Genomic DNA, 27422 nt, shown 5'->3' on the forward strand with positions numbered 1-27422 from the left:
TTCTTCCACAGAGTGATAACACTGCCATTTAAAGATACAGTACAGTGAATAAAGCTAACAATACATTATTAGATTTCTTTGTTCAAAAAATCGAACAGATTCTTCCTTCCACGCTAACAGTGCAGATAGACAAATCTCCAGCTGCAGCACCATGAATCAGAATACATGAATAGTTCCTCCATCCGATTGGATGCAGGAGCTGTTCAGTCAACAATTTTCCACGTGGCTCCTTCAAAAAAAGATGAGCTTGACCTCGAAACGTGTCAGATATTTCCTACCCAATATCATGTACTGTTAGTCAGGGGCATCCCTAGGGTTGGTGTCACCCGGTCTGTAACACTTGGTGACACCCCCTCCAACGATCCCAGCAGAATGGATCGGATCTGCAGATTGAGCATAATGGATCGGACTCCGATCCATTATGCTCAATCCGCAGATCCGATCCATCCTGCGGGGATCGTCGGCTTGCTTTACAACTTACCTTTTCGTGGAGCAGGTCCGGTGTCACCCCGTATAGGTTGCATGCTGACGATCCCCGCAGGATGGATCGGATTGAGCATAATGGATCGGAGTCCAATCCATTATGCTCCCCAATCCGCGAGTGGCGGCAGCGGCGAGGGGCAGCAGAGGTGAGCGGTTTTTACGGCACCTGTATCGGTGCTTTTTTTCCATATCAGCCGATGGCTGAAAGGGGTGTTTTCGGACTAAACATTTTGGCCACCGAAATTTTGGTGCATCCCTAAAAACAATATTTCACATTTTATGGCATTGAAGGTGTTGCACTAGACCAGTGCGCACTGCTATTTTTTTTTTAAGTATTGAAGATTCCCCTATATATGAGGTGTAACAATTTAATTCCTGGAATGCCCACGGTGGAGCACTATGGTGGTGAGTCACACAGCCATTCACACTCCTCCGTGTTGTGACATACAGTATTCTAACTTGAACTCGTCTGGGTTGCACTCCAGTTGACTCAGTTTTTGCGGAGCAGAAAAAGAAATAACATACGTGTACATTGCACTGTTGGCAGAAAATAAATGACAGGAATTTGGAGCAATGGATTAACATCAAAATTTGCATTTGCAAAATTGGGAAAAGTGCAAGTGAAACTTTATCTCTCTTACAACAAGGAAAAGATGGAAACTCTGGCCTGACAAGTGGATTTTCCACCACGACAAAGCTCCTGCACATGATGCCTTAAGCGTTCATGAGTTCCTAGGTGAAAAATGTATTCCAAAATTTCATCAACCACCTTATTCCCCTAACTTAGCACCCTGCAACTTTTGGCAGTTTCCAAAATGAAAAAATGCCTTAAAAGGACACAGATTTGTTAATATTCTGGACATCAAGCAGGCTGAGAAAGAGATACTGTGCAGCATCCCCTTGTACGGACAAAATTACAATCTATACAAAGAAGTAAGGTTTCAACCATTAGCTACATCTATAGCATTGTTTATAATAAGCTGATCCTTTTTACACATATATCCAGATGAAGCACTCTCTAGGTAGCCATGTTCATTGTGTTTGTTAGTTCGAGGCTGGGAAGCAGCCTGGGGTGAGTCAGCTTGGGAGTGAGCAGGAGTTCACTTCACCACAAGCTGGAAGGCTGTACAGGTCAGGGCTTCTGGAGCCCTCCGACCCTTTAGGAAACTCAGAGAACTTTCTGGAAGAGCAGCAGAGGAGGGGAGGAGGCCCAGATTTGCATGTTTAGGGGAACTTGACCAATCCCATGGCAGGAGGCTAGGCATGGTGTCCAAGGACAACCCTTAAATGTGTCAGATCCTGAGCTGCGGGGGAGTCAGGTGGAAGATAGACTGAAAGGAAGGCTAGAGTGTGAAGCCTGGGAGTGGGCCCCAGGGAGGGGAGCTTACCTTCATGCTGGTTGCTGGACAGAAGGATCTCCACTGTCCCACCATCTCCTAGGGGGAACAACCTATCAGCCAGGAAGGGGCCAGCCCAGTGAAAGGCCTGAAAGCAGATACCAACCACCACGGTGACAGGACAGTGTGAGTACTTCTACACCCCCTGGACCTGATAAAGGGAGAGGGCGGTCAGGTGCAAAACCCAACTAGTTCTCATTTGGGACTGCATCACTGTTAAATCTTGGAATCCCTTGCCTAGGGATACCCTCAGTGCAGCCAGGTGAAGAGGAAGGATTCATCTGGAGTCTGAGGAGGTACATCAAGGGGACTTCAGTGCTCCTTATCAGAGTCAGTTGCTATTTTTTGGATCCACATTTTTTTTGTACAGTATTGTTACTAAGAGGTTGTCCTCAAGTTTGCAGTTCCTTGAGCATCCCATATACCCCTAGACCCCACCCAAGTTGTTAACCCCTTAATAAAAATAACTAAAAACCATCTCAAGGACTGTTTACTGACTACAAGTGTGCAAGTGTGGAAAATGTGTGTGGTCTGGCCATGCAGAGTTTAGGGGGACCCAAAACAAATTCAGGGGACCTCAAGAGGGTAGTGCTACAAAAAAATAATTGAAAAGACTACACATCCACTTTATTGGGGGTTTATTTTACTTTCCTGGAAATTAGGTGACATGGGTCGGGTGTGTGTGTGTGTGTGGGGAGACGGGAGAATCTGAAACGGGAATCCATCCATGACCTCACAGTATGGAAGTGTACTGGTGACTGGGGAAATCTGTGAGTAATTTGGTTCTAAAAATAGTGATCTATAGATAGCACAGGGATCATGTAGGTTTCCAGAGGACTCCAGAACATATCAATGACAACACTGAAACCACCTGCATGAGAAAAAAGGGACAATTTATTTCATGAATCAGAATTTTAAGAGGGCGCAGATAGAATGGGTCTATTCAAAGTAACGTCAAGTCATGGCATCAACTAGAATAAACAAATGGGGGCTGAAAAAATAATGGAGGCACTAACAACATTATCTAATAAGATGTCAGGCCATCCCTTTGAAGCTCATGATATACAAATATACAGAGCTGAGGCTGGGGGCACAGAGGTCCCGAATCAATCCTCTTGTAATTCTGGAGCCTGACATTTAGTAGTTGGTAAGTCCCCCATTAAAGTGCATCTCTAAGCAAAACCTTTTTTTACGTTTTTAAAAGAGTGAGAAAAGGTTAGACCCCTTGTAATGTTTTTATTGCCGTCTATGTCCCTATCAGGGAGATTTACTCACATAATTCAAGTGTACAATCCAAACGCACATGCTCCTGCGTTAAAAATGGCTGTGTGTATAAGTGGGTGCTGCAGCGATCGTTGGCTGAAACCGAACAAAATCAGCAAGGAAGAATGTCACCAGCACACCAAGGATCACCAATATGGGTCTAAAGGTTTTAACCACTTCCAGTCTGGACACTTTTACCCCCTTTCTGACCAGGGCAATTTTCAGCTTTCAGCACTAACACACTTTGAATGACAATTGCGCGGTCATGCAATACTGTACCCAAATTATTTTTTTACCATTTTTTTGACACCGATAAAGCTTTATTTTGGTGGTATTTATTCACCGCTGGGATTTTTTTTTTTTTGCTATGTAATTGAAAAAGTCCAAAAATTTGGGAAAAAAAGTGTTCTTTTTTTTAAATTTTGCAAATAAATAATATTTCATCATAAATCTTGGCCAAAATTTATTCCGTTATCTTTTTAGTAATAAAAAAAAAATCCAAATTAGTTTATAACCAAAAATTATAATTTTTAAACATTTTATTTAATTTTTTTACATTATTATTTTTTATTTATTTTTTTTTACATACTATCACCCTAGCAGTACAGTGTCACCATGGTGACACTTGTGGGGGGTGATTTTTTTTTTTTTTTTTTTTTTTTTTTTACACTGATTGCTTTTACACCCATATAGGATGTAAAAGCAATCATTTCTCTTTCTTTCTGTCTGCATTCTTGCAGTCATTGAGAAGTACTAAGTGAGCTGTGATTGGTCACAGCTTGTCACATGGTACAAGGCTGTTGTGAATAACCTTGTACCATGTGACCTCTCTGATCATTCACAGATTTCACACGTAGTAAGCAATGATGTCACAAGTGACATCTTGCTTACTACTTTGCATGTGATCACCGATTGGCCAATCAGCAATCACATGATCGGGACCTCGTACAGAGGTCCGTCCGACGATCGGTGTTTCACTGTGTCCGGGGGACACAGCGGGCACCGGATCGCGGTGCTGCGTGCTCCCTGGGAGCGCGCACAAGCAGGGTGCGGGGAGGCCGTTTATAAACGGCCACCCGACCCTGCACTGCCACCGTCCGACTGTTTATATACAATGGCCGGTTGAGAAGTGGTTAATAAACGATCACATAGTTACAGCAAAGCACCGTTTTCGGAGTCTCGCAGGACCTCGTCACATGTCTGATGAAGGGGTCTTGTGAGACTCCGAAACGGTGCCTTGCTGTAACTATGTGATCGGTTAATAAAACCTTTGGACCCATATTGGTGATCCTCGGTGTGCTGGTGACATTTTTCCTTACTCACATAATTGTCGCATTGACCATTGTCATTGAGAAAAAAAAGTGTTGGAAAATCTAAAATTTTACAGTTGTCCCCAGAACAAGAGGTGAGGGGGGAAACTTTCAATGGGGACAACTGTCTAATAAGGGAATTCCCTTTACTTTAGCAGATCTCTGGGATTGAAGGTGAAGGGAAATTTCCCCAATGGTGCACAAAAAGAAAAAAAAAAAGACCTTTTTGACTCTTTTTAAAATGGTTTCTGCTATACGTACACTTTAAGGCCTCATTTACATGCTCCTCTGAAAAGCAAGCCATGGTTGATTGCTTTGCAGAGGCAGTTGATGAGCAGCTTGAAGACGATATGTTTTGTCTGAAATGCCTGTTCCGGCAGTTCTGTGGTTGTGGTGCTGTCCCTTGCACTTGAACAGGACACGTTTGGTGAAGGTTCCGCCAGCCAAACACAACAGGCCAAATAATTTTTTCCATTGCACAACTGTGGAGTGATGTACTAACATGGTTGCTGGTCATAATAACTTCTTGTTTAGCGGTCAGTAAAACTACGTGTGGGATATGTACAGCGTCGTGTAGCAGTGAGTGAGCACACAGAGTTCAAATTTGCTAAAGCAATATATTGTAGAAAATGTTAACACCGTCTTTAACCGTTTCAATACCGGGCAATTTTACACCTTCCTGCCCAGGCCATTTTTCAGGTTTCAGCGCTCTCACACTTTGAATGACAATTGCGCGGTCATACAACATTGTACCCAAACTAAAATTTGATCATTTTCTTCACACAACTAGAGCTTTCTTTTGGTGGTATTTAATCACCGCTGGGGTTTTTATTTTTTGCTAAATTAACAAAAAAAGACCAAAAATTTTGAAAAAAAAAACACATTTCTTTGTTTCTGTTATAAAAGTTTACAAATAAATAATTGTTCTTCATAAATTTAGACCGAGATGTATTCTGCTACATGTCTTTGCTGAAAATAACCCAAATTAGGATGTATTTTTTAGTTTGTAGGAAAGTTATAGAGTTCACAAACTATGGGATAGATCTGAATATTGATCAGTCCAGAAATACTGACAGCCAATCTAATTTCTTGAGGTCCAAGAATGTCAGAATAGTACAGATATCCCCAAATGACCCCTTTTTGCAGAGTAGACAGTCCGATGTACTTCATAAGAGGCATGGCGAGTTTTTTGAAGTTGTATTTTTTTGTCATAATTTTTCGGAAAATGAAAAAATTAAAAAAATTATTTTCACTATTTTTTTTTTTACATACTGTCACCAGTGCAGTACAGCGTCATCATATAACTGGCATGGCGGTGAACAGGGACACTGACTGGTGACAGTATGAAAAAAAAAAATATATATATATTTTTTTTTTTTTTATTATATTTAATTTTTTATTACATTTTTTTGTATTTTTTTAAAGATTTTTTTTTCATATTTTACTAAGACCAAAGCAGTACAATGTTACCATAGTAACATTGTACTACTTTGGGGAAGTGATCAGTATTTTTTTTTTTTTTCTTTACACAATTTGCTTATAACAAAGAATTACTTTGCTATAAGCAAGCATTTACCTGAATGAAATCGATTCATTCAGCTTTTTTTTTTTTTGTGCTTAGCTGTGATTTGGTCACAGCTAATCACATGACATGTGCATGTGATTAGCTGTGACCATTCACAGCTAGGCACTAGTATACAATGGATGGCATCATGAATGAAGCCATCCATTGTATACAACTGTCATGTGACCTGCTGTGATTGGTCACAGCAGGTCACATGGTACCAGCAACGGGAGCCGGTACTCGGATCTGTCATCGGCCGTGTCCGAGGTGCACGGCCGGTGACAGATCGCACTGCTGCGCCGCTCTGCATTAGCGCAAACGGCGCATGTGCGGGAGCACGCCAAATGGCATGCACCCGGAATGCAGGGACACATTTGAAGCCGCCAAACGGCCATTGGCCGGGCGGCTAATGGTTAAGCACTGTACCTAAAGGACGGAGAACCTGTCCATATGCTAGCCACTTGCTTAAATTGCACCAAGCTCGGAAGTCGCAATGTTAAATAGAGTCTGCCTGGCCCAAGATGGAAGCCAGAATCACATGGGGCACCAGCATCCAGTTGGATAGCTGCCCCCGTGTGACCAAAGAATTCATAGAGGAAGCAATATCTTCTCAACTTCCTCTTCCATCTGCAATGCCACTGTGGTCGGGCCCCACCTTCAGTGAAGAATGCATACCTGCCTACATATGGCTCACCTGTCCGTTTTTACCACCCTTTGGCCTGCTTTCTTTGTGTCACTGATACAGAACAAATCTGACTTGACTTGCTGTAAATCAGATAAATACATTCTGAAAGCATTAAAGCAAAAGATGTGTAAAGTTTTCCAAGTATATTTTAGTTAGAAGTGAGCCAAGTCCTTAGTAGAAAAGCCTGCCCCCTGCCAGATTGCTGTAGAGGGGGACAGTTGCTCTCTGTGGGAAAGCAGTGGTTTCTCGGAGAGCTAGAGCTCTTCAATCAGCAGGGAGCTGATTATGTCCTCTCTCGGAATGTTGACAATAATGGGCTTCTTTGTGGGTGAGCACCTGGGCATTTACAGGGGTTGGACAAAATTATGGAAACACCAGATAAAACAACAAAATTGTTACCTATTATGGTGTTGGACCACCTTTGTCATCCAAGACAGCCTACATTCTCCTGGGAATTGACAAATCTAAGTCATGGATGGTGGATAATTGAATCCGATACCACTCTTCATGCAGAGGTGGAAAGTGGCTTTATGACATTGAGGTTTGATGACTGTGGCACCCAGGGAAAGTGTGAGAATTCATCTGCATGCTCATCAAACCACAATTTAACACCAGCTGTGTGAATCAGAGCATTATCATCTTGGTAAATGGCGTTGTCTTCGGAAAACAATGCCTGCACCATGGGGGGCACATGGTCAGCCAAAATTTGTACATAAATCGCTGGCAGTGACTCTACCTTGCAAGGTGATGATGGGGCCTGTAGAATACAAAGATATGGCTGCCCAAACCTTGATTTCGCTGCCACCATGCTTTACTGTTGCCACAAGACAGTCCTGGTTGTAAGCTTAGGACGGTGTTTGCCACGTAAACACACCCGGGGATTGGAAATAGTGCGATGCTCAATTCATCGGCCCATATTACAGTCTTCCATTGATCAATAGTCCACGGTTTATGGGTGTTGCACCACTCTCTCCTCTTCTCTGAATGTTTTGCTTATGGAGTTCCCTCTGCACAGTTTTTGTGGACATGGACTTTGGAAGACTGAGATTGATCTCTGCAGTCACTTTTGCAGCAATTGCTTTCTTATTCTGGGTCACAGTCCTGCGCAATGTCCTTTTGTCTCTGTCAGGATATTTCTTCTTTGACACACCTTATAAAGGATACTTATGAATGTTTATATACAAAGCACAAAAATAGAGAATTATGTCTAGTGTGTAGAAGGGAAAAAAGTTTCCTCTCTCATACATTATATCTATAACTACCACTTCCTCAAATATAATAAGTGACAAATTCAGAAAATCAATATATAACAAAACTTAAATCCCCATAGCACAAATAAAACCTTCACCCTTGAAGATATAAAATAACAATATGAAAATGTGCCAAAATTATACAAACTAATACTTATACAATCCGCCCCATAGAACAACTCTATATCAATATTCCAAAAAATAAAAAAAATTTAAAAAGTCCAAAAAAAGTCCAACCAAATAAATATAAATCCAAAAAAATTCAAAAATAAAATAAAACTGAGAAATCCTTCCAATCCTTCCTCACGATAAACCTCAAACAAAAAGAAAAATATCACAGTGTATTATCTTTATAATATAATAAAATATTTGTGACAACACTCTGGTGATTATCCAAATAAGAATATATTTTTTTTTCCTTTTGATAATTAGTGTAAAAAGTGAACCAAGTGAACAAACATAATTAGAAAAGAAAAATTAGTGCAAAACACTGTGTACTGTGAATCACTCTTCCAGTGCTCCAAAACAAATCCACACTGTGCCGCTTCTATTGTAGTAAGGAATATATACCCTTACCAACACTCCTCAATAAACCTGCTTTCAATATTTAATAGTATCCTATGGATGGGATCCTCCTAAAGTGCTCCCCCAGATTCCACTGTATTCAGGGCACTATTCCAGCAGGATTTTCCATATCTCCATATCATTGGCACCATATAGACAAAAAGCATATGAGGGACAAATAGTGTAATACCGCCAAAGTAATGTACAGAAAAACACTTTATTCCAACTGCTCACATTTGAAATGATTCAAAACCGCTTTTTAAATACCGTGAAAACCGCCAAGCTACCATCCAGGGACCAACACACAGTCTTTATCCTCTTTTTCCCTTTTGCAAAATTGCCACCGGTCGACTTCCGGTTCCTGTATGCGTCTTGACGTCACAGCCCTTGACGCGTTTCGTCATCGACTTAATCATAAGGGATACGGACGCCAAGCTAGACAGTTCTATTTATAGTGCTCCTCCCTCATCAATGAATTCTGATGCCGCCAACACAGGAATGGTTTCTTGGACTCAAACAATCCTTTGCTCAGAGACAATCTAACTTTTAAACCTCAGCTGAAGGAACAATCACCCCAGGCATATGCGTGTCAAAAAAAAAAAAGGTTCTCTCATACATTAACTTGCCAATTCTGAATATGAATCTCTCTTGGTAAATCTAACCATCGATGTTTATTACTAACAAAACGGTCATTAAAAAATAAATTCAAATTATATATATATATATATATATATATATATATATATATATATATAAAATTATATTATACAGGATTTTTATAGCGCCAACAGTTTGCTCAGCGCTTTACAATATAAAGGGAGACAATACAGAAACAATACAGTTCAATACAAGAGGGTTAGGAGGGCCCTGCTCCTTGGAGCTTACAATCTAAGAATATTATTATTATTATACAGTATTTATAAAGCGCCAATAGTTCGCTCAGCGCTGTACATTACAAAGGGGGACAGAACATGTGACAGAACAATACCAATACAATGCAAAACATGAGGGGATTGAGGGCCCTGCTCTTTCGAGCTTACAATCTAGGAGGGAGGGGATGGTGGCACAGGAGGAGATAGCTGTGGGGGATGGAGTGGTAGGAAGAGTGGAGGAGGTCGGCAAGTTAGCAGGGGGTGGGGTAGGCTTCCCTGAAGAGTTGGGTTTTCAGGGTGCGCCTAAAGCAGAGGAGAGTAGGTGATAATCTGATGGGTTGGGGCAGGGAGTTCCAGAGGATGGGTGACACCCTGGAGAAGTCCTGGAGGCGGGCATGGGAGGAGGAGACCAGGGAACTAGAGAGAAGGAGGTCTTGTGAGGAGCGGAGTGTGCGTGCTGGGCGGTACTTGGATATTAGGTCAGTGAGGTAGTTCGGGGCAGTATGGTGGACAGCTAATATATAAATATATATATATATATATATATACATACACACACACACATACATATATACACATACACATGCATACATACACACACCACATACAGTATATACATGTGTGTGTATGTTACTAGCATGCAAGGTGAAATCCTAAATTCCTAAGTGAGAGTGAAGGGAGATCTCAGCAGGTGAAAGATCACCAGAACATCTCAGCTGCTAACCAGATTCACAGAGGTGACGACTGGCTGGGACCTGGAATATTAAGTCATTTCAATCACATGGGGAGGAACCAGATACTACACTATGAATGAGCTCATCCTTTCCTTCATCAGCTGTGTTCTACCTGACAACTTCATCTCAAAACAGACACAACCTAAGTGAGGACACCAGCAGACGTCAACTCAGAGCCCAATTTATTAGATTTGCCTAGCGAATAACCATAAGAGGTGTCCATGGTCAGAAACTATCCATATATACTATATGCTGTGGTGCTCATATGATGCTCTGCTCACCAGGTATTAAAGAAGATGTAAACCCTAAATGAATGACACTAAGGCCTCCTTCAGATATATTTCCATGTGTTGCGCATAGGGCAGCCCATTCACTTCAATGGACTGCCCTATGCTCATTTGTCACCCAAAAGAAGCTTCTGTTCCTTTTTGGGCAACAAGCTTAGCATGATTTTTAAACCTGTATTTTTCCTCGATTGTTGCACAACAATCACAGCAGACTACCACCACTTTTGGGATGCTCAAAAAAATGGCACTCAAATGCATGTTTGGCCAAGATTCCAAATCGCCTAATGTGAACAGGACCTAAGGGGTACATTTAAAAAGCATCAGTATGGCAGTATCACCCGTTGATCACCCTCTACAAAGTGATGAGCAACACCAATGTGTAATGTGCCCTACTGGCTGAAGTTTAAACTTGGTGAAGCACCATAAGGCCCCATTTACAGTGTGACCATGGGGCAGTACACACAGGTGGTTGATCCAATGTTTTACTGTCCCCTGATTGCTGAACCACAAGTTAACATCCCCTTGTTGCATCCCAGTGCTGCTGATCTCCTGCAGCCACGTCCTGTCCATATGCACAAAAGCAATGGCTGCTTGGAATTTCCCAGGGCATGTTTACTGATGGTGACAACAGTGCAACAGGTCTGCATAATGTGTGCTAAAACAGCCACTTGTAGCCTCTATCAGAAGCCCATGTGACAGGGTGATAATGAAGGTGTATAATTGATAGAAAAGGACAAAGCATTGTCATTCTATTATGGAAACTGCCTGAACAAGAACCCTGGTGATGTTAATGGCAGATTTCAATAAAGGGTTTGGTGCCGAAAAGAGGGATGTAGAACTGGAAGCACAGAATGACTGGGATGGGTCTGTGCTTGCCACCATTAGTGTCATATTCTCTTGCAACATCTACTGTGAACCCTAGAACTGACTTGTTTATATCATCCTCTGCCTGCAGATCATTTATCATCCTACATATATATAAGATGCAGCGCTAAAATAATATAAATATCATATTATAGCATAAAATCAAGTGCAAATATCAGATCACACTGAGGTGAAAATGAGTGAATAAAAAGTTCCAAGATAAATGAAGGCCCAACGTGGGGATCCGATAGATCCTAATGAGTGCATGGGGCAGAGTTCCAGTGTACCACACGGTGAATCTGGGGTAAAAAATGCGCACTCACCAGAAGTGCGTCAAAAATACACATGTGGGATATATCCTGTTACATCAGGTAGCAGTCATCTACTGCCAAGGTAAGGTCAGGGTCATACACCTTCCAATCGCAACTCTGGGTAGGCACTCCAAGATTCTTAAACGTGTCTCAAACGTGTCACCATCTGGGGTCCCCTTTTTTGAACAGGTTCTGCAAGTGGGAACCCTGCTGTGTTATGGACATAATTTCTCACCGGGGGTAAATGAAAGAGCCCACTGGTGTGTAGGGGAGCAGGCTCAAGGCAGGGACCGACTCACACTTTCTTTAACAAAAATGTCAGGTTTAATCCAAAGGACAGCCACAAACATAAGATAGTGGCCTCTGGCCATAACTCATAAGAAAATAAACTTCTTCTCTACTGAGCCTTACTGTGTCCGTGGTCAGACAAAAGTCCTTGGTTAAAGGTAAGTGTCCTTTATAAAACAAACAATGGCAGCCAAGCGCCTAGTTGCCTGCTTACATGGAGACACAGACACACTGTGTTGCGATTAGAAGGTGTATGACCCTGACCTTACCTTGGCAGTAGATGACTGCTACCTGATGTAACAGGATAAATCCCACATGCGTATTTTTTACGCACTTCTGGTGAGTGCGCATTTTTTACCCCAGATTCACCGTGAGGTACACTGGAACTCTGCCCCACGCACTCATTAGGATCTATCGGATCCCCACGTTGGGCCTTCATTTATCTTGGGACTTTTTATTCACTCATTTTCACCTCAGTGTGATCTGATATTTGCACTTGATCTTATGCTATAATATGATATTTATGTTATTTTAGCGCTGCACCTTATATATATGTACTCTGTTGGAAGGTTCTTTCTTGGTTACCTTTTCTGGTGTTCTAGCTGCTATCTTTTATAGATTCTCGGATAGCGCTCGAATATTACCACTTTATTACATTTATCATCCTGCCATTTACTCCAGCCCTGAAGAAGTGGGATTGTGTGATTCCCCCAAAACGCACTGCCTGTCCACTGCCCTGCTTGTTGTAACCAAACAATAAAGACTTTGGACTCCTAAAACCTGACAAATTAACACTTCCCCCATCCTCAACTTCCTTCCATCAAATGAAAAACAAAAACTTTGCTTCAATTTCCAATTTAAAGTGGAACTCCAGGATAAGTAAATATGGTCTACATACAAGAGTCATGTGTTTTCTTCCTTGAATCTTGGTGTGCTTTGTGTATTTCTTCCAGATCTGTGCAGTAATCCAGTGTGATGCTTGGAGCTTCCTGTAATAAAGATCGCTCACCGCTGCTCTCTCTCCTTGTGCAGGGTGACTGGTCTGGTCTCCGCCCCCCTCTGTAGTTTTCTGCAGGTGACCTTTAGTGGGTGGGGCCTTGTGGGTCCCTCCCACAGCTCTGCTCTCTGCACAGGCTATGTATACCACAGTGATGATGTCACTACTAGTGATGATGTCACTATGTTGCAACAGCATTAGATGCACACAGAGTGGATTTAAATATACCTTGTGGCTATTGAGGAATATATTTTGTGGCCGGAGTTCAGCTTTAACAGGGTGCACACTACTATGTGGTCTTTTCAGTACTTTGATTTTACTAGAACATTACTATGGACTGGAAAACTGGATCTTTGCAGGCAGTTTGAACTCGATATATCTGCTGTAATCCAGACAAGAATGTTTGTTCATAAACACTGAGCAACATATACATCACCCTACAGAAAATGAAATTGCCTCTAATCACCACGTCCTCTGTATAGTAAACACCGAGTGTGTATATAGAACCAAGTACATTGACATGTAAATACACCAACAAGCCAGGAAAATAAAAACAGAGGTTTTATATCACTTGTTAAAGTGTAACTAAAGGCATTTGTTTTTCATTTGGAAAAGCATAAGGGAAGGTTACAATCCCTGTGTTTTTTGTCATCTGTGTTCTATTGAGACTTCCCTTCACTTCCTGTCCCATAGCCAAAACAGGAAGTGAAAGAAAATCCCTCTAAAATGAGGGAATCCCTGGTTGTCACCAGAACTTCCCCTCTATTCCTGTTGCCTCTATTACCAGTGTTACAAATAATTTGGGTTTTTATTTCACTTTCACTTTCGATGATAATAGTAAAACAGGACAAACAGAGGACTAACAGGGGCAAAGACAGCAATATAAACTGCTAGGTGTTCTAATCAGGGGTGTATTTACCACAAGGCAAACAAGGCATTTGCCTAGGGTCGCATTTTTCAGAGGGGACAGCAGGAGAGGGGGTGGTGTTGCTTGGTGTAAGGCTCTCTCCATGGGGGGGAAGGGGGGGAAGGGGGGAAGGGGGGGGTCATCCCTAGGGCAGCACAAAACCTAAATACACCACTGGTCCTAATCCCTCTCCACTCTATCCAAAAGTTTAAAAAAAGATTTGCCTTTAGTTATACTTTAAATTAGTGAGGCTAAGTTTAAACGTGATGGGGGGATGGTAAAAATGTGTGTTTAAGTGTGGATATTTACATGCCGCAGTCACAATGGTTCACTTTTTGCCCATGGCAAAATCTATCCAACATGTAGCAAACAGCAGCCAGCAAGTCTGCCGAACGTGACATGTTCAGATGAATGGGGAAACATTGAAAACACCCTTCAACCTATTTGTTGGCAAAAACGAGATTGAAACAGGCAATGAGAAGACATCACACCACCTCCTCACCACCAATCACCTCTGAAGCACGATCCAAGCATGAATCAGGCTTCACACAAGAGGTAGAGGCACATGTACATCTACCCTTACAGCAAAGGTGTTACACTCTTCCTTCTGGGAATTAGGGCAGGGCCATTTAGAGCAGACCTTTCCCCCATTTTATTAAAATTCACATCAACCAACATCTTGATACATGCATGAAATGGGCCACATGATGCATGAAGGAGCACGTGATGCAACAAGGAGCTCATGACGTGATGGAGCACATGACTTTTTTTAACTTAATGCAGGGAATGACTGTATACAGATCAACAAAGTCTTGAGTCCATATCTGTCAGGCTGGGGCAGCTGAACTTCAAGCCATGGGTGGCCTTGTCGGCACTACCCACCTAACAAACTCCAGCTGAGAGCCAGGTGGAAACCTGTCAAGCAACAATGACTGCAGCCAATCGAATGCAGGCACTGTTCCGTTATTCAGACAGCTGCGGGTGTCGATGGCTGTCAGAACACAATAGCTGGCAGCTGTTTAGTGTGGATGAATGAATCTTTTGATTTCTCTCATTCAGCCCCCTCGTCAATGTTAAGTCAATGTCAACCAGATTTAACAAACTTTTAAATAAAGAACCATACAAAGGACCAAGGCAACTTGCCAACAAATTTTGCTTTAGGTAATTTCACAATGTCAGTAGATGTTGGAGGTGGTAAGTAGTCCTTTTTGAGTAGCTAACCAGGAAGTAAGCAGGAAAGTTTCAAAATGTCCAAATTTCTATGTTGAATATTTGATTGCTCTCATTCAGTCCACATGTCAAGTCAATTTCAACCAGATTTAACAAACTTTAATCAAAGAAACACTCAGAGGACCGAGAAAAGCTGCAACAAAACAGTTTGTCTCATTTCACAATGTCAACAGAAGTTGGAGGTGGTAAGTAGACCTCACTGAGTATCTGACCAGCAAGTAGGCGGGAAAGTCACAAAAGTCTAAAATTCTTTGTTGAATCTTTTGATTTCTCCCATAAAGTCTGCTTGTCAATGTTAAGCCAATTACAAATAGATTTAACAAACTTTTAACCAAAGAAACTTCCAAAATAAACAAGACAGTTTGACACCAAAACTTTGGGTAATTTCACAATGTAAGTAGAAGTTGGAGGTGGTAAGTAGTGCTAATTGAGTTGCTGACCGGCAAGTAGGTAGGGAAATCCCAAAAGTCTACAATTCTATGTGAAGCCTTTTGATTTCTCTCATTCAGCCCATTTGTCAATGTTAAGTCAATTTCAACCAGATTCAACAAACTTTTAACCAAAGAAACATCCATAAGGACCAAGACAGCTTGTCAACAAAACTTTGCGTCATTTTACAATGTCAGAAGAATTCGGAGGAGGAAAGTAGTCCCGATTAAGTCACTAACTGGAAAGTAAGCAGGGAAGTCCCAGATGTCCACAATACTGTGTTGAATCTTTTGATTTCTCTCAGCCCATATGTCAATGTTAAGTCGATTTCAACATGATTCAACAGACTTTAAATCAAAGAAACACCAAGAACCAGATTCAACAAACTATTAACCAAAGAAACCTCTCCAAAGGACCGAGGCAGCTTGCCACCAACACTTTGGGTCATTTCACAATCTCAGTAGAAGTTGGAGGTGGTAAGTAGTCCTCATTGAGTCAATAACTGGCAAGTAGGCAACTAATTCCTAAATGTCCAAAATTATGTGTCTTGTCAAAGTTAAGTCAATTTCAACCAGGTTAAAAAAACTTTTCACTAAAAAGAGACATCCAAAAGGACCAAGACAGCTAGCCACCAAAACATTGCGTCATTTCACAATGTCAGTAGAAATTGGAGGTCCCAAAATCTACAGTTCTGTGTTGAATGTTATATCCTGAGCCCTCCTTGAATGCTGGCTCTAGGCCAGTGACTAACTAGATAGTAAAGTCAGAACAGCCTACACTATAAATCAGCAATGGCAGTTCACATATTTTGATCTGCGTAGATTCCCTTTAGGTGTTTGTGTACCCAAACATCACAGTTGCCAACAAGCCAAGCCTATCTAGGAGAATATGTGCTTTCAGGCATGTGTAGGAAAAACTGTGTTTCTTTTGCATTGGGTGGGTTTGATCAGTTGTGGTTATTTGTTAGCAATGTTTGCTTTACTTTACAAGGGTCAGTTTGGTAGAAACACCTCAAATGTTTTATAGTTGCACTAACGTGCTAACATTTTAGGTTACAATATGCTTTAACCAACAGGAATACACCAAACGGATGAAACTTGGCTGAACATAACATGCAATACAATAAAATCTACACAGTGCAAAGTCAACGCAACCCAACATGGCCCTTAGGCCACATATTTCAGCTTTAGTTCAGCTTTAAACCCCTTCACAAGAACTAATTAATCCAAAGCATTGTAACCAGGCACATATTTTCTAGGTGTCGATGAAACATATTACAAAAAAACATACCTTTTTTCTTTACTGACTGGTAGTCCTGCAAAAAGAGGAGTAATCCAGGATCGCAAAAAAATCCAAAGAGGTGTCCAAAAAGCTAAAAAGACGACATTCTCAAGGAGTATTGTAATCGGCCGTCACTCTGCTCTGTGACTGCCAGGCTATGCTTTAGTGCACCGCAAACAAAGCAGCAGCTAACCAATCACAGTACGACTTTCTGTTTTCAAAACGAGTTTGACAACTCTGCCTGCCTTGTTCCAACCCATCACCTGGCCATAGAGATAGAAGTTAACTTTCTTTGACACAGGTTTATTGTGCTGGAACAATGATTGCTGTGTGCACCTAAACACAACAGTAACAGGGAAATTCTTGTTTATGGAAAACTCAGGTATGTAAGTCATGCAGTAAACGGACGGAGTTACTATGCAGGGAAGTTCTTTGTAATGGTCCCTTAAAGGCTACATACATCTTTTAAAAAACAAATAAATAAATGCACATATATTTGCAGAATTTATTTTTTCTTTTTTTGCAAACAAGCCTACAAAGCATTGCAACTACAATCAGTGGACAGCTGGTGTAATGCCAGGCTCCTGCAGACCTGTCGCCCAGCTCTAGGTCTATACAGAGATATGGGCTTTTAGTTAGAGCAGCCTTTTCCGGTGCCTGGAGGTTTCTTCAGGGATGCATTGGTAAAATGTCTAAATATTGCCCAAAACTTGTATACAAGCCAGCAGGTAGAACAAAGCTACCTTTTAGCTACACAGGTTTTCATTGGGCTCCATTACGACCTTCTAGCCACTGGCGTCCTGATAACCAGTGACATCAGTTGATAAGGAGGATGCCAGTTGCCTGCGCAACATCCTTGTTTGACCCTCCCTTGCCCCTCTCTGTCAGCACTGGGGTCACATCAGCACAGTGATGGAGAAAAACTGAGGGAGAAGAGAAACCCCAGAATACTAGTCAGTACCAATGTGCAAAAGTGTATTTGCTTTGGAAGAATAAATCACCTCTAATGTTGGGTGTCTTACGTGTGTGGATGTTGCTGCGTTATATAAAACTATTCGAATTTTTTTTTACATTTTACATAGACACACACAGCCCGGCTTGGCTCAGCCCTCTGCTCACAGGATTGACACCAGCAGGACCCAATGGCTCCCTCTGCTACCTCTGTGTCCAAAGAATGCAGGGAGAGAGGAGAGAGCCACTGTAGACAGGCACAGTGCTGTATAAAGTGAGGCAGAGGGGGACGTGATACTGATACTGGGACATTCTTTACCTTAACTTCCCTAGTGGTCTGATTATGTCAGTATTTCTGTGCTCAAAGTGGTACTTTTTTTGCATGGAAATATGTATTTTTTTTTATTGTAGGCCTGTAATTCTTAGGAATAACTCACTGAAATCTGTCCGAACTAGAGTCTAGTAAACATCCCGGGTAGGATAAAATTTGAAACACGAAATCATAAATTATAATATAATAATAAATCGTAAAAAATAATAATATAATAATACATTTAATTCAATAATGTAATCAAACCAAAAACACTGAAATTTGAAATATAGCGCCAAGTTCGCACATCACTGAGCAAAGTCGCAGAATTGTTTTCAGTGTCTGATGATGAATTTCCTCACAAATCATTATCACTCAATTCTGCAAGTGGTTCTAATTTACTATCGCTGTTCTCTAGCCGGTCTAAAACCGATTTTGACCTAAAGGGACACTCTTTGGACGCCATGGACATTTCTCAGTTTCCAGGCAGAAAGAACAGTAAAAATGCAGGCAGGGCACAGGACAAAGCACTTGGGACAAAATGTATGTGAAATAGTTTGATACAGTAATGTAATACTATGTAAATTTAAGTGTATTGAGTGAATGTAAAATTTTTACATTTTTGAATTTCCCGCCGGTTCCATCCCCCGTATGTCCTGACGCTCGCACGGAACGGAACCGGGAAGATGGATGCTGGCATCAGCCAGAGGACATGGCCGAGGACACTGCAGGGAGGACATCGCAGGAGCGCAGGACAAGGTAAGTGCTGGAGGGATCCCAGAGCAACGCTGAAGTGTAGCTCGGGGTTACCGCTTGTGCTACTGAAAGTTAACCCTGAGCAACACTCGGGAATACCGCCAGGGGGGGATAATGCAGGGAATGCATTAAAGTAGCTGTAAAGCCAGACGGTTCTTTTTTTACCTTAAAGCATTGTATACACACACACACACACACACACACACACACACACACACACACACACATATATATATATATATATATATATATATACACACACACATTATTAGTGATGCACCGAAATGAAAATTCTGGTGCCGAAACAGAAAATTCAAAATGCATTTGGCCGAAAACCAAAATGCGCAGTTTTTAAAAATGAATATATATTTTTTGGAAAAAAAATACACTTCGATTAAAAAAAACAAAAAAAACAATATATACCCCAATTTCTTTATAAAATATGAAAGAGGATGTTACGACAAGTAAATAGATACCCAACATATGTGAAACTGCGATACCTAAAGATCTCCATGGGTGATGCTTTAAAAAGTTCTACAGGTTAGCAGTGTAATGTTACAGAGGAGGTCTAGTGCGAGAATTATTGCTTTTGCTCTGATGTTCATGGCGATACATCACGTGTGTGGTTTGAACATCATTTACATATGTGGGCATGGCCTACGTTCACCACTATGTACGAGCACGGGGGGACAGGGGCACTTTAAACTTTTTTATTTATTTAATGGGTTTTTTTGCACTGTCCCTTTAAAAAAAAGTTTAATCACTTTTATTCTTATCATAAGGAATGCATGCATCTGTTGTGATAGAAATAATTAGTGACAGGTCTTCTTTATGGAGAGATTTGGGGTCAATAAGACCCCACATCTCTCTTCTGCAATGTAAACCATTAGATCAAAAAAAGCATAGATTTAGTGCTTTAAAAAAAAAATGTCCGGAACCGGAAGTGACATCACTCCGTTCCCCCAAGGGTATAGAGATGAGTGGAGGCCATCTTTCCATCACTAAGCGCCAGGATCGTTCTATGGTTTCTCAGGTAAGGCTGAGAACTACCAAGCGGCGGGCGGTGGCGGCACTTTTTCAGCGCTTTTTCATATTGGTCAAAAGGGGTGTTTTCGGCCAAAGCATTTTGGCGCATCCGTAATATATATATATAAATATATATATATATACATACACACACTGCATAGTGGTTGGACAAAATTATGAGACACTAGGTAAAAGAACAAAATTGTTACTTAATATGGTCTTGGTGCCTTTGGCATCCAAGACGGGCTGAATTCTGGGAATTGACAAATAATGTATAAGTCTTGTATGGTGGATAATGGAATCTCATACCACTCTTTATGCAAAAATTGTTCCAGTTCTCATATAGATGCCAGAGGTGGAAAATGAGCCTGAACCTTGTTCTCCAAAATTGACCACAGTGGCTCTATGATATTCAGGTCTGGTGACCAGGGAAAGTGTGAGACTTCATCTGCATGTTCGTTAGACCACGATTTGACAACACCAGCTGTGTGAAACAGATCATTTATTGTCTTGGTAAATGGTGCTGTCTATGGGAGACAATGTCTGCACCATGGGGTGCACATGGTCAGCCAAAATCTGTACATAAAACGCTGGCAGTGACTATCTTTCAAGGTGATGATGGTACCTGTAGAATACTAAGAAATGGTTGCCCATACCATGATTGCACCACCACCATGATTTACCATTGCCACAAGACAGTCCTGGTCAGAAGCTTGGGTTGGTGTTTGCCACACATAAACACATCTGGTGGTTGGGAATGGTGTGAAGCTTGATTCTTCGGACCATATTACAGTCTTCCATCGGTCAATAGCCCACGATTTATGGGTGCTGCCCCACTCTCTCCTCTTCTGAGCATTAATGTCGGTTAATAGTGACAATTGCAGCTCACCCGTGAAGGTTTTACTTATGGTGTTCCCTCTGCACAGTTTTTGTTGACACAGGCTTTGGAAGACTGAGATTGAGCTCTGCAATCCTATACCCACAGTTGATCCAGAGGAAGGCAAAAAACCCCAATAAGGCCCCGTTCATGCTCATGGAGTTTGCCTTTTGTCCATTTTGCAGTGCTTTTCTCAGTTAATTTTGCATTTTTCTACATGCGTTTTTGAAGCATTTTGCGTTTTGTTCAGCTTTTTTTTTGTTAAAGTGGAATTTTTTTTGTTGCTGGGCAGAATAAAAATGCAAAATGCTGCAAAAACGTGGCAAAAGCGCACTACCATGCATTTCAGCAGCTTCTCCATTGAACTCTATTGTAACAAAAATGCTACTTTTTGCTTTTAAAAAAGTCCCTGACCCTTTCCAAAAACGCAGCAGCTCAAAAAAGCATAGATGTGAACATGTCCCATAGGAAACCATGGTAAATGTACTGTAGTGCGTTTCTGCAAAAAGCACTGAAAAATGCATTTGTATGAACGGAGCCTAAAGCATGATCCAAATTGTTCCAGCAGGGGAAAAAATTCATCCAATGATGAAAGTCAGGCTTCCCACCTGTTAGCTAGGTGTCTCATCACACAGCGGAAGCAAAAGAACGTTACATAACTTCCGCTTTCAGTGCGAAACTTGTCACTTTCACACCTGCAAAGCATTTAGTGTTTCCATATTTTTGTCCAACCCCTGTATGTATATATATATATATGTATACATACATACAGTATATATACACGATATATGTATATGTATATATACACTATATATACACACTATATATATATATATATATATACACATACATACACATACACCGTGTATTTATACATATATATCTCAGCTATTCATAGCAATAACAACAATACTAATAAAAGTGTTATGTAGAAGAGTAAGACTTTTTTCTATGGCAGAGATACCCCGAAACTGCAAATTGCTTACAGGTGCCAATGAATGGAATAGAGAAATGTTGACTTTGGCACGACTTCTAAAGCAGTGAGAAGAGTGTAAAGAAAACCATGAAAAATAGGGATTAAAACTATGTTGACAACCAAGTCCTCAGCTGTAAACCAAAGAAAGAAAAAAAAAAAGTACAAGTGTTGATCTGCATATCCCACCTTTTTTGCAGATTTCATATTCTAAGACAGGATAGTCAGGTCACCAGTATTTACTTAAATTGTGTTCCCTATGAATAATAAGATCTTAAAAACAGGCAATAACATGTCTGTTAAACCCAATAAACAGATTTATTAAAGAAAAAAAAGAGAAAGAAAGAAAACAGGCAATAACAAAATTAATTTAAAAAAAACTTATATATACAGTATATACACACACACTGCTCAAAAAAATTAAAGGAACACTTTTTAATCAGAGTATAGCATCAAGTCAGTTAAACTCCTGGGTATTGATCTGGTCAGTTAAGTAGCAGAGGGGGTTGTTAATCAGTTTCAGCTGCTTTGGGGTTAATGAAATTAACAACAGGTGCACTAGATGGTCAACAGTGAGACGATCCCCAAAACAGGAATGGTTTTACAGGGGAAGGCCACTGACATTTTTTCCTACTCATCTTTTCAAACTGTTTTTCACTAGTTTTGCATTTGGCTAGGGTCAGTGTCACTACACATAGCATGAGGCGATACCTGGACCCTACAGAGGTTGCACAGGCAGTCCAACTCCTCCAGGATGGCACATGAATACGTGCCATTGCCAGAAAGTTTGCTGTTTCTCCCAGCGCAGTCTCAAGAGCATGGAGGAGATTCCAGGAGACAGGCAGTTACTCTAGGAGAGCTGGAAAGGGCTGTAGAAGGTCCTTAACCTATCAGCAGGAACGGTATCTGCTCCTTTGTGCAAGGAGGAACAGGATGAGCACTGCCAGAGCCCTACAAAATGACCTCCAGCAGGCCACTGGTGTGAATATTGCTGACCAATCAGAAACAGACTTCATGAGGGTGGCCTGAGGGCCCGACGTCCTCTAGTGGGCCCTGTGCTCACTGCCTGACACCACAGAGCTTGATTGGCATTTGCAATTGAACACCAGATTTGGCAGGTCTGCCACTGGCGCCCTGTGCTTTTCACAGATGACCTGAGCACATGTGACAGATGTGAAAGGGTCTGGAGAAGCCGCGGAGAATGTTGTGCTGCCTGTAACATCGCTCAGCATGACCGTTTTGGTGGTGGGTCAGTGATGGTCTGGGGAGGCATATCCATGGAGGGAAGCACAGACCTCTACAGGCTAGACAGTGGCACCCTGACTGCCATTAGGTATCAGGGTGAAATCCTTGGACCCATTGTCATACCCTACGCTGGTGCAGTGGGTCCTGGGTTCCTCCTGGTGCACGACAATGCCCGGCCTCATGTGGCGATAGTATGCAGGCAGTTCCTGGAGGATGAAGGAATTGATACCATTGAATGGCTTCACACTTGCCTGACCTAAATCCAATAGAACACCTCTGGGATATAGTTTTTCGGTCCATCCGACGCTGCCAGGTTGCACCTCAGACTGTCCAGGAGCTCAGTGATGCCCTGGTCAAGATCTGGGAGGAAATACCCCATGACACCATCCGTCATATCATCAGGAGCATGCCACGACGTTGTCAGACATGTATACAAGCACGTGGGGGCCATGAAAAATACTGAGGACCATTTTGTGTTGCTGCAATGAAATTTCAGCAAAATGGACTCACCTGCTGCATCATTTTTTCACTTGGATTTTTGGGGTGTCTTTGAATTCAGTCCTCTGTAGGTTGATCATTTTCATTTCCATGAAACGATGGGGCACCCTTATGTTCCTAACACACTACCCCGTCCATATCAGTATAGAGATCCAGCATGATATTTTTCCCCCTTGAGATCTGATGTGTTTTCAAAGTTTGCCTTTAATGGTTTTGAGCCGTGTATATATACACTCATCCAGAGAACATAATTGGGGTGTGGATAGGCTTGGATCCTGTTCTTGCTGAGCATTGTATTTGTGTATTTAGGTGTAGTGAGTTCACCATAGACAATAAATAATCAGGGACGGACCAAGGTCTATCTGAGGCTAAGCTTAGACTTGTGTCTAAACTGTGGTGCCTCTGAAAAGTAATCCACGTTCAGCTTTTTTAGAGGTGTTTGACAAGCAGGGAGGAGGAGTCGGTTTTAACCCTGTAATTGCAGTTCCAAAGCTCTTGCGGGCCATTTGCAGAGCTTCCCCATTCACTTGCATGGGTGGCATTTGGCAGCAGTACTGCACTTCGAACACAACAGGATAGTGAGATAGTGAGAGTTTCTGCCTGCAAAACATTGTAACTGCAGCACAAAGGGCGGGGGGCACTAAAAATGTGTTTCAATTGCAAATTTTAGTACCCCCCCAACCTCAAGTTTAAATGAACCTTACTTTTGTGCGAATCCTCTGTGTCAGTAGCAGCAAGAATGGCCTCTCCTTGAAGACTATGGTATGCCAGGTATACAATGGAAACAAATATTACTTCTGGCTAAAGTATGGGCACCAGTCCTTATGGGGTGGCTCACTCCAGATTCCAGGCATTTCCAGCAAATGACCCAGGTTACAGTCTTCTAAGGTCAACTTGGCCTTGTTGCCCACCCAAGGCTGGGGAATCACTATGCATTAAAATAACAAAACGCAAAAGGTGGTGGTAGCAGGTCTTGTACTAGCCTTGTACATTTACCAAGACACCATTATGAGGCCTGGGCTCCGATAAAGATGGAAAACCCTCAAAACGCGTTAGCATCTGCAGAACTCTGGGACGTCCTCCCAGTACACCACCATTCCTGGTCGATCTACTGGAAATTTTGATAGGTTTACTGCCCTATATTGTTTCTGAGTACATTACTTTTAATTCTTATATAAATGGTGTCTCCGTTAATGCACAAGGCTGGTCTACCCCACTTTTTTGTGTTGTTTTATACAGAAAGAATCATGGGGTCTTCCTTGGGTTTGCCCCACTGATGACAACTGACAATTTTAAAGCCAAAGCAAAGAAACAAATTAATAGGGAAAATAAAATCAATAAGCAGGTAGAGGTAAGGGCAGGAAGAGCCAGAAACAAAGAGCAAGGGTGTTCAAATCTTCCAGATCTTATAAAATAAAAGTGATGTCCATGTGCCTGTTGATTTTCCCTCGCTTCCTGTCTCTGTGATAATGCTGGGGGAGAACAAAAACTGACAGAGGTTTTAACTCTTCTCTACTCTAAAACTGAGCAAAAGGCAGATGGATTCTGGGAAGTAAATGCTACATCATCTGCCTTTACTCAAGATGGCTATGGTCAAAATGCCATTGGGTTGTTTTTCAGTGATTTCTCAGCAAAATATAATTTCCATGGATGAATGGGAGAGTTTACTTTGAATATTAACTACTTGCCGACTGCAGATCGCCGAATGACGGCTACACTGCGTCCGGCTAGTTCTGGGTGGGCGTCATATGACGTCCTCCCAAAACACACTTTCCTGCACGCCCCTGGGGGCGAGCACCCGGCGATCTCCGTGATCTCTGTGTCCTACAGACACAGCTGATCACGTGATGTGGTAAAAGGCCAACCACAGTGGCCTTTTACCACGTGATCAGCCATGTCCAATGACACGCTGATCACCGGGAAATGCAATTGCCGGTTCTTGGCTGCACTTTCCTCACGCTGTCAGATCGTGAGGAAAGTACTGCCGAGAACCAGCAGTTGTTAGAGCAGGGATCGGCACCGATCATCAGGGCACTGATGATCGGTGCCCAGCAGTTCCACCCAAAAGTTCCGCCCACCTGTGCCCAGCAGTGCACCCACTAACTCCGCCCACCTGTGCCCAGCAGTGCATCCACCTGTGCCCAGCAGTGCGCCCACTAGCTCCGCCCACCTGTGCCCAGCAGTGCATCCACCTGTGCCCAGCAGTGCACCCACCTGTGCCACCCAGCAGTCACACACCTGTGCCCAGAAGTGCCACCTACCTGTGCCCAGCAGTGCCACTCACCTGTGCCCACCAGTGTCCATCAGTGCAGCCCAGCAGTGCTGCCAGTCAGTGCCACCAGTCAGTGCCCAGCGGTTGTGCCAGTCAGTGCTCAGCAGTGCCCAGCAGTGATGCCAGTCAGTGCCACCTATCAGTTCTGTCTATCAGTACCCATCATCAGTGCTTTCTATCAGTGCCACCTATCCGTGACACCTCATTAGTGCTTCCTATCAGTGCCCTTCAGTGCTGCCTATCAGTGCCCATCAGTGCCGCCTATTAGTGCCCATCAGTGCTGCCTCATCAACGCACATCAGTGAAGGAGAAAAATTACCTGTTTGAAAAGTTTTATAATAGAAACAAAGAAACTTTTTTTTTTTCAAATTTTCTGCAATTTTTTTGTTTATAGCGCAAAAAGTAAAGTGCCCAGCAGTGATTAAATACCACCAAAAGAAAGCTCTATTTGTGAGAAAAAAATGATAAAAATTTAATATGGGTACAATCTTGCATGACCGTGCAATTGTCAATCAAAGTGCGACAGCGCTGAAAGCGGAATATTGGCCTGGTAAAGAAGGGGGTATAAGTGCCCGGCAAGTGGTTGAAAATTATATATATATTTTTTTTACATTTATTTATAATCGTAAAAAATGAATGAAGTAGCATTTTTGGTTTGTGCTGCTCAGATGCAGTGTAGTTCATCTTTAAATATATGATGGGTTGATCAGAGAACAACATTGGCAGCTATGTCCATGCCCGGACCCAGGGTCCCCACGTCACCCATAAGGGCCGGTGTAACATCATTTTCGACTTTGCACACGCAGGGGAGAGGACAGCTGACAAGGCACACACTGTACAGCAGCATCCCTTCACATGTTTACAATAAAAGTCTATTTTTAGAAGGAATGCTATCAGCAATGTACGACGAGGCATGAGCCATGTCCAGCAGCGGGATAATCATGGATAGATCTATTACTTCTTCTTTAGCACCTGCGGGGATATTTGACATGCCAGTCTGGGACTACAAATCAGCTCCGTCATATAAATATACCTCTGCCCAGAAGTACATGAATAGGAACCTGCTAGGCCCAATGTGGCCTACTTCTCTAATTTGGGCAGAAAAAAAGTGAATGTATTCTAAAAAAATACAGCTAGCCGAGGCAGACCAGCCTTGGGCCAATGTGAAGCTTTGAAGCTTGTGAGGGTTTGTAATGTTCATAAAATAAATGTCCAATTTATTATGGATTTGAACTTAAAAAGTGAAGATTTTTCTTCAAAGTTAGCATCCATAAATGTTAATTGTACCCAAGTAGAATGTTTCAGTATTCTGAAATATGTTGTCTTGTCTAGAATTCTTCCGATAAAACAGCAGTGTACTGTCTGGTATGTGAGTGTCCCTTGGAACTCCTAGCTGTGTAGGGCATTGCTGCCTCTGCTAGTCTCAAGAGATTTGGAGTAAGATTTGGTGATGTCATGGTCTCCTTGATAGAGGCTTGGACATGAGGAAGCAAAGCCCTGCTATTCTACCAAGATGGCTACCATCCACCAAAACTTTTGTCACATCCCAAACTTTCTGAACAACTTAAAGCGGAGTTCCACCCAAAAGGGGAAGTTAAAGATTGGTCCCCTGCTCCCCATTAAGGATTGGCACTTTTGGGGAGCGGGTACCCAAAATGGAGAGGTACCCGCTCCCACTTACGCTGCGATCGCCTAGGCAATCGGAAGCGGAAGTTGTCCTTCTACCCTCCCTCCCCGTAGTCTTGTGGGACATGTGACAGGTCCCACAAGACTACGGGGCCATTCGGGAAGTGCAGCG

The 27422-nt window shown here is 42.1% G+C and overlaps 1 protein-coding gene across 4 annotated transcripts in view; it reads right to left on the reverse strand.

Annotated features, from left to right (window-relative positions):
- Window positions 1-27422, reverse strand: part of NEDD4L (NEDD4 like E3 ubiquitin protein ligase) — a 635056-nt gene that overhangs the window by 273534 nt on the left and 334100 nt on the right. Inside the window, exon 1 of one of the 4 annotated variants that reach the window (XM_089683440.1) lies at window positions 16726-16841. The exons of the other annotated variants lie outside the window; for them this stretch is intronic. The gene's annotated coding sequence lies outside the window, so the exon portion shown is untranslated. Of the gene's footprint in view, window positions 1-16725; window positions 16842-27422 lie in introns of those variants that run through there. 4 annotated transcript variants of the gene reach the window in all.

This window comes from Staurois parvus, unplaced genomic scaffold (genome assembly GCF_062004578.1).
Source record: "Staurois parvus isolate SC_StPar_1 unplaced genomic scaffold, SC_StPar_1.0 ptg000310l, whole genome shotgun sequence".
Taxonomy (NCBI): Eukaryota; Metazoa; Chordata; class Amphibia; order Anura; family Ranidae; genus Staurois; species Staurois parvus.